At 44.4% G+C, this 16700-nt stretch overlaps 5 non-coding genes across 5 annotated transcripts; all 5 read right to left on the reverse strand.

Moving 5' to 3' along the window:
- Window positions 1-483: 483 nt before the first annotated feature.
- LOC141222730 (U2 spliceosomal RNA) lies at window positions 484-674 on the reverse strand. Its single transcript, XR_012290486.1, has one exon. It is a non-coding gene; the product is annotated as a U2 spliceosomal RNA (small nuclear RNA).
- A 1121-nt stretch (window positions 675-1795) lies between these two features.
- LOC141222742 (U2 spliceosomal RNA) lies at window positions 1796-1986 on the reverse strand. The gene has a single exon (XR_012290497.1). It is a non-coding gene; the product is annotated as a U2 spliceosomal RNA (small nuclear RNA).
- A 1118-nt stretch (window positions 1987-3104) lies between these two features.
- Window positions 3105-3287, reverse strand: LOC141222874 (U2 spliceosomal RNA). Its single transcript, XR_012290613.1, has one exon. It is a non-coding gene; the product is annotated as a U2 spliceosomal RNA (small nuclear RNA).
- An 11850-nt stretch (window positions 3288-15137) lies between these two features.
- On the reverse strand, window positions 15138-15328 carry LOC141222753 (U2 spliceosomal RNA). The gene has a single exon (XR_012290508.1). It is a non-coding gene; the product is annotated as a U2 spliceosomal RNA (small nuclear RNA).
- Window positions 15329-16446: 1118 nt separating this feature from the next.
- LOC141222863 (U2 spliceosomal RNA) lies at window positions 16447-16636 on the reverse strand. Its single transcript, XR_012290606.1, has one exon. It is a non-coding gene; the product is annotated as a U2 spliceosomal RNA (small nuclear RNA).
- Window positions 16637-16700: the final 64 nt, after the last annotated feature.

The raw sequence follows: 16700 nt of genomic DNA on the forward strand, positions 1-16700 counted from the left end.
AAAAGGCATTGTAGCAAACCAAAAAAGAAATTTTAAGCGCAGCAGAGTAACCAGCGCACATACCTGTTAGCTCAGGTGAGTTTAAAAGGCTGCTGTTGATAACAAGGGCATTTGCTAAATAGATGGTGTGTGTGCAACAATATACTGAAAGGTCAATTATATTGTGCAGCTTATCTCACCACCTGTAGTTATTTAGGTGAAAGCTCCAAAATGCTTGCCTAATATGTCTGTTTATCCAAAAGGAAGTAAAAAGGGAGAGCTAGAAAGATAGCATTTCATTACATTACATGGCAATGCAATGCACAGTTGCTGAAGTTGAACCAAAATGAGCTTGTAATCTGGCTTCTGCAACTTTGAACATGAAAAATCCAATGAGGAGAAGAAAAGCAAAGCCAAAGAGTCCATCCCAAAATCCGACAAACAAGCAAAATGAACAAAAAACATTGAATTCAATTCTTTCTGATTTTAGAAACTGCATTAAAGAAGGGGTGCACCGGTCCTGGAGATACTGCAATACCAGGTCAATGCGTGGAGTGGACAGAGCAAGCTCTTTTTCCATCTCCCTGTTCTAAAAATCCATTTAATATATGGTCCCCAGATAGGGGACGTATCAGATATTAAACTGATAAGAACAGATACTACACTTGATCTTAGCCAAAAGGCCGAGAAGCGATAACCAGAATTGGTTTCAAACTACGGAGCCACCCAAGGATCCTGAAAAGTCCATTTGTGGAGATGAGCTCCTGGACTCCCGTTAAGAAGACATGTTGTCAACCTCTAGATCCCTTACATGCCTGCACTTTTCGGCTTGCTGCTGCTGCAATCCACGCGTTTTAGATCTGCATAACTCCACCTCTTTAAACACAGCACCTTCACCCCCTGCTGTTCCCACCCGCCTCAACACCATTGGAAGGGAGGAGAACCAATTAAGGCGGGGGGTGGGGTGGAACGAGCAGCTGTCTACCCTTAGCAGGAGGGCTGCTGATTACATACCTCTCCTGCTGCTGCTGCTGCTGCTGCTGGCTGTCCAGCAGCAGACTGAAGGTGGCTGCTGCTGTGCACAGGTATATAAAGGCTCAGAGCCTATTATGACACGCGCAGCCAGCGTTCCATTGCCACATTCCATCTACTGCAGGCAGGATACCTGGCTGGCTGAATGTCGCTGAGAAGCTCACAGAGACCGCCATAAGCAACAGTTTAACAGAATGCCACAGACTAATCAACCAAACTTTTTGGGTTGGGTTCTCTTTTATAGTCTGCAGGCATTAAATGAAAGAAGTCAGTGTTCCAGCAGAGGGAGACAACGTTTCAGAAAAGGCATTGTAGCAAACCAAAAAAGAAATTTTAAGCGCAGCAGAGTAACCAGCGCACATACCTGTTAGCTCAGGTGAGTTTAAAAGGCTGCTGTTGATAACAAGGGCATTTGCTAAATAGATGGTGTGTGTGCAACAATATACTGAAAGGTCAATTATATTGTGCAGCTTATCTCACCACCTGTAGTTATTTAGGTGAAAGCTCCAAAATGCTTGCCTAATATGTCTGTTTATCCAAAAGGAAGTAAAAAGGGAGAGCTAGAAAGATAGCATTTCATTACATTACATGGCAATGCAATGCACAGTTGCTGAAGTTGAACCAAAATGAGCTTGTAATCTGGCTTCTGCAACTTTGAACATGAAAAATCCAATGAGGAGAAGAAAAGCAAAGCCAAAGAGTCCATCCCAAAATCCGACAAACAAGCAAAATGAACAAAAAACATTGAATTCAATTCTTTCTGATTTTAGAAACTGCATTAAAGAAGGGGTGCACCGGTCCTGGAGATACTGCAATACCAGGTCAATGCGTGGAGTGGACAGAGCAAGCTCTTTTTCCATCTCCCTGTTCTAAAAATCCATTTAATATATGGTCCCCAGATAGGGGACGTATCAGATATTAAACTGATAAGAACAGATACTACACTTGATCTTAGCCAAAAGGCCGAGAAGCGATAACCAGAATTGGTTTCAAACTACGGAGCCACCCAAGGATCCTGAAAAGTCCATTTGTGGAGATGAGCTCCTGGACTCCCGTTAAGAAGACATGTTGTCAACCTCTAGATCCCTTACATGCCTGCACTTTTCGGCTTGCTGCTGCTGCAATCCACGCGTTTTAGATCTGCATAACTCCACCTCTTTAAACACAGCACCTTCACCCCCTGCTGTTCCCACCCGCCTCAACACCGTTGGAAGGGAGGAGAACCAATTAAGGCGGGGGGTGGGGTGGAACGAGCAGCTGTCTACCCTTAGCAGGAGGGCTGCTGATTACATACCTCTCCTGCTGCTGCTGCTGCTGCTGGCTGTCCAGCAGCAGACTGAAGGTGGCTGCTGCTGTGCACAGGTATATAAAGGCTCAGAGCCTATTATGACACGCGCAGCCAGCGTTCCATTGCCACATTCCATCTACTGCAGGCAGGATACCTGGCTGGCTGAATGTCGCTGAGAAGCTCACAGAGACCGCCATAAGCAACAGTTTAACAGAATGCCACAGACTAATCAACCAAACTTTTTGGGTTGGGTTCTCTTTTATAGTCTGCAGGCATTAAATGAAAGAAGTCAGTGTTCCAGCAGAGGGAGACAACGTTTCAGAAAAGGCATTGTAGCAAACCAAAAAAGAAATTTTAAGCGCAGCAGAGTAACCAGCGCACATACCTGTTAGCTCAGGTGAGTTTAAAAGGCTGCTGTTGATAACAAGGGCATTTGCTAAATAGATGGTGTGTGTGCAACAATATACTGAAAGGTCAATTATATTGTGCAGCTTATCTCACCACCTGTAGTTATTTAGGTGAAAGCTCCAAAATGCTTGCCTAATATGTCTGTTTATCCAAAAGGAAGTAAAAAGGGAGAGCTAGAAAGATAGCATTTCATTACATTACATGGCAATGCAATGCACAGTTGCTGAAGTTGAACCAAAATGAGCTTGTAATCTGGCTTCTGCAACTTTGAACATGAAAAATCCAATGAGGAGAAGAAAAGCAAAGCCAAAGAGTCCATCCCAAAATCCGACAAACAAGCAAAATGAACAAAAAACATTGAATTCAATTCTTTCTGATTTTAGAAACTGCATTAAAGAAGGGGTGCACCGGTCCTGGAGATACTGCAATACCAGGTCAATGCGTGGAGTGGACAGAGCAAGCTCTTTTTCCATCTCCCTGTTCTAAAAATCCATTTAATATATGGTCCCCAGATAGGGGACGTATCAGATATTAAACTGATAAGAACAGATTTTTTTTTTTTTTTTTTTTTAAAACCACTCAGGTTTAGATATAAGCAAACAGTTAACCAGACTTCGTCATAAGTTATACTGCCACTTCATAAGCATCATTGTGGTTTCTTTATTAAAGTATTATTCAACAAAAATACAAACTTGTAATCCTATGCCAGAGACATTTCCAGAAAAAATATCAACGGTATTTAACCATATCCTGCCACTTAAGGTATTTCCACACACCTTCAGAATCTGTTCCACCACCACCACCTTCTCTTGTATCCCACAAATAGATTACATATAGTCTTGCTAAGATCAACCTAATACAATCATTTACTGTTAAATTTACTCTTTTAAACACACACAAATTTCTCACATCCCACAAGCTCTCCTGCACACACACCATAATAAACCACATCATCCTTTCTAGGCCACGACGGCTAGCACCAAAACCAAACATAGCCACTCTCCAATCAATAAACTTCACACCAGCAACCCCTTTACACAGTCCACCCACACCTTTCCACACATCATACGCAAAATTACAATCCCACATAAGGTGCCTCACCGTCTCATTCGCTCCACAACCATCCCTTGGACATACTGCAGATCTTATGAGATCTCTTTTCTTCTGAAAATCCCTCACTGGCAAAATATTATGAAGGCCCATCCATACTATATCTCGCTGTCTATTCGACACACCTTGAATGCTTAACTTCTTCCATACCCGCGCAACTTCCATAGAACGCAATCCCACCACATTACTCTCACACTCATTCACACACATCTTCCCCATCACCTTCTTAACCAACATAAAGTCTTTCATTGCAACTGCTAACAAATCATTCTTCCTCACAAACTTCTCAATCAAACCATACCACTCAGGACACTTAAAAGCAACAGGCACATTCTTATCACGCTTCACCCAATTCAGACCATACAGCATCCATCCAGCCAAATACTTACACATAAATGCCCCTTTATTATTCTTCCCAATCAAAATGACCGTAGTCTTAATAAAATGCAATGTTAGAAACACTTCAATATTCGGAAACTTCAGTCCCCCATACAAATATTGCTTAAACAAAATCTCTCTCTTAAGTCTTTCCATCCTACTGCCCCAAAAAAACACAAAAATTAGTTTCTCCACTTTTTTAATTTTCCTATAGGGCACTGGAAAAATACAAGAAACATAAAGCAAAATAGGGAGAATAACAGCCTTAATAATAAGAACCTTCCCTACCAAAGACAAAGAACGTAACTTCCAAAAATTCATCTTCCGCACAATCCGCTCACCACATTCATCCCAACTCTCATAACCTTTCAAATCATCATTAAAAAAAACTCCCAACACTTTAATTGCACCATCCACACCAGCCACACCATCCATCTTAATCCTATTGTCATCAAAACATTTAAACATGCATTTGTTCCAATTCACACGAAACGCTGACGCGCCACAAAAAAAATTCAACAACAATTTTACTCTCTCCATAGAGGCCACACTCTCACTCACCACTACTACATCATCCATATATCCTAAGACTTTCACAGTCATTCCACCACTCCCTGGCACTAACAAACCACGCACCACTTTCTCTTTCCGAATCATACACAGCAGTGGCTCAATCACACACACAAATAATACCGGTGACATGGGACAACCTTGCCTCACACCAGACCTAATACACACTTTCTCACTCAAAAACCCATTCACCAGAAATTCACTCATCACCTCCCCATACAATCCTCTCACGGCACGCACAAATTTCTCCGGAAAACCCATTCTACGCAAAACCTCAAATAGAAACACATGAGACACGCGATCAAACGCCTTTTCAAAGTCAACAGCCATCACCATACACTTCTGCTTTCTTACTTTACAATCCCACAACACATCTCTTAAAAGACACAGATTATCTGTCATACATCTACCAGGCACTGCACACACTTGATCTTTACCAATCACATCAGCTATAACCACACGCATCCGACACGCCAAAATTTTACTGAATACCTTGTAATCGGCGTTCAGAAGCGTAATTGGCCTCCAATTACTCAAACACCTTTTATCCCCTTTCTTATGGATTAAGACCACCACTCCCTCCTTCATTGAACCCGCAAGCATCCCATTCTCCCACATAAACTGACACACTTCCACTAAATCCATACCCATCACTTCCCACATCATAACATATAGCTCCACAGGCAAACCATCCTTCCCAGGCGTCACATTTTTCCTTGCACCAAACACCGCTTTCTTAACTTCCTCCTCAATCACTGCCTCACATAGACCAGAACATCCATCCTTATCCACCTTACAATCCAAAGTCTTAAGCACTTCTTCTTTCAAACTCTCATCCACCCACTTCCTGCCAAACAACTCAGCATAAAACGTGACCACTTCCTTCATTACTAGTGTTGAGCCACCCCCGTAGTGTTCGGGTTCGGTTCGGTTCGTCGAACACCGGGATGTTCGAGGAACTGTTCGTCGAACTGTTCGTCGAACACCTTAGAACACCGTCGAACACCGTTAAAACCAATGGCAGGCAAACAAAAACACATAGAAACACATAGAAAACACCTGCAAAGGTGTCCAAAAGCTGACAAACTGCTCAGAAGACACTCTCTTTAAAAAAGCCGGCCGGCAAATTCAGCAGCGGCATACACCGGTACCCGACAATTTAGACAAGAAGGAATAGAGCATCACACATAGATTAGATAGATAGAAACATGTCAGTCACACATATAAGAAGCACAGTGACAGTGTTGGTTACTGCACTTGTCATTTAGTGTAAAGGATTTATTTAAAAAAATATTAGTGTTTTCGTGCACCGTCTCTTTAAAAAAGCCGGCCGGCAATTCAGCATCTGTACCCGACAATTTAGAACAGAAAGAATAGAGCTTCACACATAGATTAGATAGATAGAAACATGTCAGTCACATATATATGAAGTACAGTGATAGTGTTGCTTACTGTACTTGTCATTTAGTGTAAAGGATTTATTTAAAAAAATAATAGTGTTTTCATGCACTGTCTCTTTAAAAAAGCCGGCCGGCAATTCAGCAGCGGTACCCGACAATTTAGAACAGAAAGATAGAGCATCACACATAGATTAGATAGATAGAAACATGTCAGTCACATATATATGAAGTACAGTGATAGTTTTGGTTACTGTACTTGTCATTTTGTATTAAAATAAAGGATTTATTATTAAAAAAATTGGCGTGGGGTTCCCCTTAATTTTAGGCTCTAGCGGAGGTTAAGCAGACGGCTGGGGCAGATGTTTGAAGCCTGGGAAGGGGGTAATACCCACGGAGCTTCCCAGGCTACTAATATCAGCCCCCAGCTGAATACATAGCCTTTACTAGCTATTAAAATGGGGGACCCCCCAAAAAAAATGACGTGGGGTCCCCCCTAATTTAATAGCTAGCAAAGGCTAGGCAGACAGCTGGGGGCTGATATTAATAGCCCAGGAAGGGAGCCATGAATATTGGCCCCCTCCCAGGCTAGAAACACCAGCCGTCAGCCGCCCCAGAAATGGCGCATTCATAGGATGCGCCAATTCTGGCACTTAGCCTCGCTCTTCCACGCTGCCCTGGTGCGGTGGCAGGGGGTAATAGGGTTGGGGTTGATGTCAGCTTATAATGCCAGCTGACATCAAGCCCAGGTTAGTAATGGAGAGGCGTCTATAAGACACCCCCATTACTAACCCCATAGTCAAAGTTAAAAAAAACACAAACACCCAGAATAAAGTCCTTTAATTGAAATAAAGACACAATCCTTTATTGTTCTAAATTAAACCATACTTACCATCACGCCCATTCCAGCTGAAGCCAACGATCTCCTGCAATAAAAGAAAAATAATAAAGCAACCTCATCCTTACCTTTCCATGGTTCCCACGACAGCTTCAGCTCTGCTACATCGAGATGACAGGCTGGACCGCAGCAGAACGCTGCCATCCAGCCTCTCATCCCGCAGACACTGAGAAGCGCAGGCTTGCTTGCGCTGCTCAGCGTCTCTCTGTGACGACATCCAGATGAGCCGAGTTCATGTCCAATGAACTCGGCTCACCTCATGCACGTCACTGACAGCGTGGGAAAATTCTCACGCTGAAGCGGTGAGTGCAGGAGAATTCTCCCACGCTGTCAGTGACGTGCATAAGGTGAGCTCATGTCCAATGAACTCAGCTCACCTCCTGCACGTCACTGACAGCGTGGGAGAATTCTCCTGCACTCAGCGCTTCAGCGTGAGAATTCTCCCACGCTGAAGCGCTGAGTGCAGGAGAATTTTCCCACGCTGTCAGTGACGTGCAGGAGGTGAGCTGAGTTCATTGGACATGAGCTCACCTCATGCACATCACTGACAGCGTGGGAGAATTCTCCTGCACTCAGCACTTCAGCGTGAGAATTTTCCCACGCTGTCAGTGACGTGCATGAGGTGAGCCGAGTTCATTGGACATGACCTCGGCTCATCTGGATGCCGTCACAGCGAGACAGTGAGGAGCGCAAGCATGCCTGCGCTTCTCAGTGTCTGCGGGATGACAGACTGGATGGCAGCGTTCTGCTGCGGTCCAGCCAGTCATCTCGATGTAGCAGAGCTGAAGCTGTCATGGGAACCATGGAAAGGTAAGGATGAGGTTGGTTTATTATTTTTCTTTTATTGCAGGAGATCGTTGGCTTCAGCTGGAATGGGTGTGATGGTAAGTATGGTTTAATTTAGAACAATAAAGAATTGTGTCTTTATTTCAATTAAAGGACTTTATTCTGGGTGTTGTGTTTTTTTTAAATACTTTACTAGAAATTCATGGCGGTCATGTCTAATACTGGCGTGACCCCATGAATTTTGGGCTTGGGGCCAGCTGATAATACCAAGCTGGCCCTAACCCCTTTATTACCCAGTGAGCCACCGCACCAGGGCCCTGGATGAGTTGGGTACAGCGCCAGAAGATGGCGCTTCTATGAACGCGCCATTTTCCGGGGTGGCTGCGGACTGCAATTTGTAGCGGGGGGGGGCCCAGAAAGCTTGGGCCTCCCTGCGCTGCAGATTCCAGCCCCCAGCTGCCTAGTTGTACCTGGCTGGACACAAAAATAGGGCGAAGCCCCACGTACTTTTTTTTTAATTATTTCATGAAATTCATGAAATAATTAAGAAAAAAAGGCCTTCCCTATATTGTTGTGTCCGGCCAGGTACAAATAGGCAGCTGGTGGTTGGGGGCAGCCCGTTCCTGCCTGCTGTACCTGGCTGGACACAAATATAGTGCGAAGCCCCACTTCAATTTTTTTTAATTATTTCAGGAAATTCATGAAATAATTTAAAAAAAATTGACGTGGGGCTTCGCACTATATTTGTGTCCAGCCAGGTACAGCAGGCAGGAACGGGCTGCCCCCAACCACCAGCTGCCTATTTGTACCTGGCCGGACACAACAATATAGGGAAGCCCTTTTTTTCTTAATTATTTCATGAAATAATTTAAAGAAAATTGACGTGGGGCTTCGCCCTGTTTTTGTGTCCAGCCAGGTACAACTAGGCAGCTGGGGGCTGGAATCCGCAGCGCAGGGAGGCCCAAGCTTTCTGGGCCACCCCCGCTGCAAATTGCAGTCCGCAGCCACCCCGGAAAATGGCGCGTTCATAGAAGCGCCATCTTCTGGCGCTGTACCCAACTCATCCAGGGCCCTGATGCGGTGGCTCACTGGGTAATAAAGGGGTTAGGGCCAGCTTGGCATTATCAGCTGGCCCTAAGCCCGAAATTCATGGGGTCACGCCAATATTAGACATGACCACCATGAATTTCTAGTAAAGTATTTAAAAAAAACACAACACCCAGAAAAAAGTCCTTTAATTGAAATAAACACACAATTCTTTATTGTTCTAAATTAAACCATACTTACCATCACGCCCATTCCAGCTGAAGCCAACGATCTCCTGAAATAAAAGAAAAATAATAAAGCAACATCATCCTTACCTTTCCATGGTTCCCATGACAGCTTCAGCTCTGCTACATCGAGATGACAGGCTGGACCGCAGCAGAACGCTGCCATCCAGCCTGTCATCCCGCAGACACTGAGAAGCGCAGGCTTGCTTGCGCTCCACAGTGTCTCTCTGTGAGGGCATCCAGATGAGCCGAGTTATTGTCCAATGAACTCGGCTCACCTCATGCACGTCACTGACAGCGTGGGAAAATTCTCCTGCACTCAGCGCTTCAGCGTGGGAGAATTCTCACACTGAAGCGCTGAGTGCCGGAGAATTCTCCCACGCTGTCAGTGACGTGCAGGAGGTGAGCTGAGTTCATTGGACATGAGCTCACCTTATGCACGTCACTGACAGCGTGGGAGAATTCTCCTGCACTCACCGCTTCAGCGTGAGAATTTTCCCACGCTGTCAGTGACGTGCATGAGGTGAGCCGAGTTCATTGGACATGAACTCGGCTCATCTGGATGTCGTCACAGAGAGACGCTGAGCAGCGCAAGCAAGCCTGCACTTCTCAGTGTCTGCGGGATGAGAGGCTGGATGGCAGCGTTCTGCTGCGGTCCAGCCTGTCATCTCGATGTAGCAGAGCTGAAGCTGTCGTGGGAACCATGGAAAGGTAAGGATGAGGTTGCTTTATTATTTTTCTTTTATTGCAGGAGATCGTTGGCTTCAGCTGGAATGGGCGTGATGGTAAGTATGGTTTAATTTAGAACAATAAAGGATTGTGTCTTTATTTCAATTAAAGGACTTTATTCTGGGTGTTTGTGTTTTTTTTAACTTTGACTATGGGGTTAGTAATGGGGGTGTCTTATAGACGCCTCTCCATTACTAACCTGGGCTTGATGTCAGCTGGCATTATAAGCTGACATCAACCCCAACCCTATTACCCCCTGCCACCGCACCAGGGCAGCGTGGAAGAGCGAGGCTAAGTGCCAGAATTGGCGCATCCTATGAATGCGCCATTTCTGGGGCGGCTGACGGCTGGTGTTTCTAGCCTGGGAGGGGGCCAATATTCATGGCTCCCTTCCTGGGCTATTAATATCAGCCCCCAGCTGTCTGCCTAGCCTTTGCTAGCTATTAAATTAGGGGGGACCCCACGTCATTTTTTTTGGGGGGTCCCCCATTTTAATAGCTAGTAAAGGCTATGTATTCAGCTGGGGGCTGATATTAGTAGCCTGGGAAGCTCCGTGGGTATTACCCCCTTCCCAGGCTTCAAACATCTGCCCCAGCCGTCTGCTTAACCTCCGCTAGAGCCTAAAATTAAGGGGAACCCCACGCCAATTTTTTTAATAATAAATCCTTTATTTTAATACTAAATGACAAGTACAGTAACCAACACTATCACTGTACTTCATATATATGTGACTGACATGTTTCTATCTATCTAATCTATGTGTGAAGCTCTATTCTGTCTGTTATAAATTGTCGGGTACAGATGCTGAATTGCCGGCCGGCTTTTTTAAAGAGACGGTGCATGAAAACACTATTATTTTTTTTGATAAATCCTTTACGCTAAATGACAAGTACAGTAAGCAGCACTGTCACTGTACTTCATATATATGTGACTGACATGTTTCTATCTATCTAATCTATGTGTGATTCTCTATTCTTTCTATTCTAAATTGTCGGGTACAGATGCTGAATTGCCGGCCGGCTTTTTTAAAGAGACGGTGCACGAAAACACTATTATTTTTTTTGATAAATCCTTTACGCTAAATGACAAGTACAGTAAGCAGCACTTTCACTGTACTTCGTATATATGTGGCTGACATGTTTATATCTATCTAATCTATGTGTGAAGCTCTATTCTTTCGGTTCTAAATTGTCGGGTACAGGTGTATGCCGCTGCTGAATTGCCGGCTTTTCATGTTTCACTGTTGGCACTGTTCCCATCGATTTGGACAATCACTGTAATGCCACAACCACCATGGCTGTGGCATTACAGTGAGTGGCAGACAATCCCTGCATGATTGGTGCTCTAAATAGCGCCAGACATGCAGGACACGCTTTTGGTGCACGAACAGTTATCGAACATAACCTCGAACAGCCGAATTTTTTGCAAATCGTTCGGGTTCGTCGAACAACTCGAACACCGCCCAAAACAGCTCGAATTTGAGATTGGCGAACAGTTCTAGTCGAACACCGCTCATCTCTATTCATTACATCCTCCCCACTCACACAAACACCATCCACATCAAAAATCTCCTCCATACCCTCCTTCTTACCATTTATTTTTTTAAAGAAATATCTTGAACACTTTTCATCTTTATCAAGATGGACCACCTTTGACCTAAAAATTATTTCCCTTCCCTTCCTCTCCAAAGTCCTCTTCAAATCCTCTCTCGCACTTCTTAACAAATCATCCACATCCACACCACACATCCTCATTTTCTCTAGCCATTCCACCCTCATCATTAAATCTTTATATTGACTCCTAACCATGGCAGCCTTTTTATAGCCCCATCGAAGAAAAAACTTTTGCACTTCATACTTCATCCAATCCCACCACACCAACACACTTTCAAACTTACTCTTTTGAGATTTACACCAACTATATTTTTTCTTAAAATCATTCACAATTCTCTCATCCTCAAGCAAACTCACATTCAATTTCCACACACCTCTCCCATGCACCCGCCTTAAATCCCCTCTAAACTCACCTTTCAGGCACACATGGTCCGAAAAAGGAACTGAAAATTGAGAAAAACCATCACATATTATATTTTTAGAAAAAAACATCCTATCAATCCTAGATGTTATCCCACCCCTGTCAGCTTTATAGGTTGGTGGTGGTGGCTTCCCCAAATAAACCTCAGCAGCATCAAAAAAGAAAAAATCAGAAATAATGCTTGCCAATTTTTTTCCTGAGGCATCAACTTTCCCCTCAGTTACACAGTTAAAATCACCTGTTACTATCACAGGGATCCTACCAGGTAATTCTAAACATAATTTATCTAATAAACTTAACCTGTCTTCTTTTTTTGTAGGACCATAAATATTTATAATTTTAACTTTCCACCCCCTCCCACACACAACTGCAGAGATGCAACGACCCACCTCTATTACCTTATAATATTCAAAAACAAAATTTCTATTATTTAATACTATCCCAACTCCATCATTTTTATTCCCACTAGAGCCAGACCAGATATGCTGGCCATATGGCCAATCAGCGTCTTCCAGGGGTTCTTCTATACCACACTCCTGTAGACACATAATATCAAAAGAATGGTTATGTAAGAAGTCCAGAATCACAGATCTTCTAACTCTAGACTTTAAAAGTCTTACATTAAGGGACGCAATGTCCCAATTTGGTTTAGAGACCATTCTTTGGCTCAAAAACCAGAAACACCAGTCTCAGCAAAAAAACATGCCTTCCTTATCCTTTGTCATCCGGCGAACTCCCACTTAGCTGAAAGATAGTGGACTCCAAATTCTCCTCCAGGTAAGCCGTTGACGCAGGAGAAAGAGAAACCACTGGGTAATCCCGCTCACTCACCGGACTTGCCACGCATTGGCTACTTGATGGTTCAGACAACCGGGCCCTTTTATTCTTAGCGCGGTCCGGTTCCTCAGAAGACCTCACCCCAGTCTCAGTGAAGTCTCCTTGACCTCCAGCTCCCTCTTCATCCATACTTTCACTGCTCCAACTGAGAGCCGGGTCCCCTGGGATTTCCAAGGCTCCCTCACGTTCTTCACAAAAGGAGTCAATGAAACCCCCCTGATAGGAAGAAATGTCCATCTCAGCTGCCAGAACCTCTTCCACTCTCCCGGGCTCCACCAGTAGGTCAGCAGACGCCCTCACTAGAGCAGTCTCCACACGCTGTTCCACTACCTTCACCCTGGAAGAAACTGCGGCCTCAGGTGCCACACTCTTAGGCCTCGGAGAGTTCGAGACCATCTCAGAGTATGCCCTTGCCTTGCCCTCGTTCGCACGACGAGTACAATCCTTAAAGGCATGCCCCTCCATACCACAAGCATTGCAAACAATTGGATTGGTACAGTCCTTAGCAACATGCCCACTTTGGTTGCACTTGGAGCAAACAGGCACAGCAGTACAAACCTCTTGTAAGTGTCCGTACTTCTTACATTTCCTGCAAAAAACTGGGGCCTCAGGAAAGAAGAGAATACCCCTATCTCTCCCGATAGAGAAACTTTGGGGAGGGTAATGAACACCTCCAGGCTCCGAAGAACTTTCCCCAAATCTGACAAAATATCTGTATTTGCCAGTCCATAAGTTCTCCTCGTTCATGATTTTGTGACTGTTGCTCACAAAGTCACAATGCCTCTTAAGAAAAGTCGCAATGTCATGTTCGTGCCCAAAGGGATTATACATAAATATGACTAGGGGAACATCACCTTTGGAGTACAAGACTGTAAAAGTCAAACCATGCAAGGTTGGATTCTTCTCCTGCTCCCTCAACTTCTTATACAGGTTCCGGCAAGCCGCCATAGATTGCAGCACAAAGACATACCGTCCTTCTTTCCGGGATTCCTGCAGGCAGACGATGTTTTCTCTTGTCACTTCCAGGATTTTGAAGATCACCTCGTGCACCATATACGACAGATTGAAACACTCTCTGACAGCAGCATCAACTTCAATGCGGAATGCATTGCGAACCCGATTGTCATCGGTCCCAGCATAGCGTATCTTCACGCCCATTATGATCACTCTCTCGTTCCTCCTCGTTCTCCCCCTAAAGCAGCAACCGGCTTAAGCCATCAAGATGGCGATGCCGGAAGGCCAAGGGAAAACACTCAAGGACCCCAGACAAGACACTTGATCTTAGCCAAAAGGCCGAGAAGCGATAACCAGAATTGGTTTCAAACTACGGAGCCACCCAAGGATCCTGAAAAGTCCATTTGTGGAGATGAGCTCCTGGACTCCCGTTAAGAAGACATGTTGTCAACCTCTAGATCCCTTACATGCCTGCACTTTTCGGCTTGCTGCTGCTGCAATCCACGCGTTTTAGATCTGCATAACTCCACCTCTTTAAACACAGCACCTTCACCCCCTGCTGTTCCCACCCGCCTCAACACCGTTGGAAGGGAGGAGAACCAATTAAGGCGGGGGGTGGGGTGGAACGAGCAGCTGTCTACCCTTAGCAGGAGGGCTGCTGATTACATACCTCTCCTGCTGCTGCTGCTGCTGGCTGTCCAGCAGCAGACTGAAGGTGGCTGCTGCTGTGCACAGGTATATAAAGGCTCAGAGCCTATTATGACACGCGCAGCCAGCGTTCCATTGCCACATTCCATCTACTGCAGGCAGGATACCTGGCTGGCTGAATGTCGCTGAGAAGCTCACAGAGACCGCCATAAGCAACAGTTTAACAGAATGCCACAGACTAATCAACCAAACTTTTTGGGTTGGGTTCTCTTTTATAGTCTGCAGGCATTAAATGAAAGAAGTCAGTGTTCCAGCAGAGGGAGACAACGTTTCAGAAAAGGCATTGTAGCAAACCAAAAAAGAAATTTTAAGCGCAGCAGAGTAACCAGCGCACATACCTGTTAGCTCAGGTGAGTTTAAAAGGCTGCTGTTGATAACAAGGGCATTTGCTAAATAGATGGTGTGTGTGCAACAATATACTGAAAGGTCAATTATATTGTGCAGCTTATCTCACCACCTGTAGTTATTTAGGTGAAAGCTCCAAAATGCTTGCCTAATATGTCTGTTTATCCAAAAGGAAGTAAAAAGGGAGAGCTAGAAAGATAGCATTTCATTACATTACATGGCAATGCAATGCACAGTTGCTGAAGTTGAACCAAAATGAGCTTGTAATCTGGCTTCTGCAACTTTGAACATGAAAAATCCAATGAGGAGAAGAAAAGCAAAGCCAAAGAGTCCATCCCAAAATCCGACAAACAAGCAAAATGAACAAAAAACATTGAATTCAATTCTTTCTGATTTTAGAAACTGCATTAAAGAAGGGGTGCACCGGTCCTGGAGATACTGCAATACCAGGTCAATGCGTGGAGTGGACAGAGCAAGCTCTTTTTCCATCTCCCTGTTCTAAAAATCCATTTAATATATGGTCCCCAGATAGGGGACGTATCAGATATTAAACTGATAAGAACAGATACTACACTTGATCTTAGCCAAAAGGCCGAGAAGCGATAACCAGAATTGGTTTCAAACTAAGGAGCCACCCAAGGATCCTGAAAAGTCCATTTGTGGAGATGAGCTCCTGGACTCCCGTTAAGAAGACATGTTGTCAACCTCTAGATCCCTTACATGCCTGCACTTTTCGGCTTGCTGCTGCTGCAATCCACGCGTTTTAGATCTGCATAACTCCACCTCTTTAAACACAGCACCTTCACCCCCTGCTGTTCCCACCTGCCTCAACACCGTTGGAAGGGAGGAGAACCAATTAAGGCGGGGGGTGGGGTGGAACGAGCAGCTGTCTACCCTTAGCAGGAGGGCTGCTGATTACATACCTCTCCTGCTGCTGCTGCTGCTGCTGGCTGTCCAGCAGCAGACTGAAGGTGGCTGCTGCTGTGCACAGGTATATAAAGGCTCAGAGCCTATTATGACACGCGCAGCCAGCGTTCCATTGCCACATTCCATCTACTGCAGGCAGAATACCTGGCTGGCTGAATGTCGCTGAGAAGCTCACAGAGACCGCCATAAGCAACAGTTTAACAGAATGCCACAGACTAATCAACCAAACTTTTTGGGTTGGGTTCTCTTTTATAGTCTGCAGGCATTAAATGAAAGAAGTCAGTGTTCCAGCAGAGGGAGACAACGTTTCAGAAAAGGCATTGTAGCAAACCAAAAAAGAAATTTTAAGCGCAGCAGAGTAACCAGCGCACATACCTGTTAGCTCAGGTGAGTTTAAAAGGCTGCTGTTGATAACAAGGGCATTTGCTAAATAGATGGTGTGTGTGCAACAATATACTGAAAGGTCAATTATATTGTGCAGCTTATCTCACCACCTGTAGTTATTTAGGTGAAAGCTCCAAAATGCTTGCCTAATATGTCTGTTTATCCAAAAGGAAGTAAAAAGGGAGAGCTAGAAAGATAGCATTTCATTACATTACATGGCAATGCAATGCACAGTTGCTGAAGTTGAACCAAAATGAGCTTGTAATCTGGCTTCTGCAACTTTGAACATGAAAAATCCAATGAGGAGAAGAAAAGCAAAGCCAAAGAGTCCATCCCAAAATCCGACAAACAAGCAAAATGAACAAAAAACATTGAATTCAATTCTTTCAGATTTTAGAAACTGCATTAAAGAAGGGGTGCACCGGTCCTGGAGATACTGCAATACCAGGTCAATGCGTGGAGTGGACAGAGCAAGCTCTTTTTCCATCTCCCTGTTCTAAAAATCCATTTAATATATGGTCCCCAGATAGGGGACGTATCAGATATTAAACTGATAAGAACAGATCAGGTTTCAACATAATTTATTAAGTGCGTAAAAGATGGTTTACAATCAAAAACAACAACACAAACAGTACATTATTAAAACACAGAATTCCACCCATAAA

This window comes from Phyllobates terribilis, unplaced genomic scaffold, assembly GCF_046119375.1.
Source record: "Phyllobates terribilis strain yellow unplaced genomic scaffold, ASM4611937v1 Scaffold_361__1_contigs__length_1927384, whole genome shotgun sequence".
Lineage (NCBI taxonomy): Eukaryota > Metazoa > Chordata > Amphibia > Anura > Dendrobatidae > Phyllobates > Phyllobates terribilis.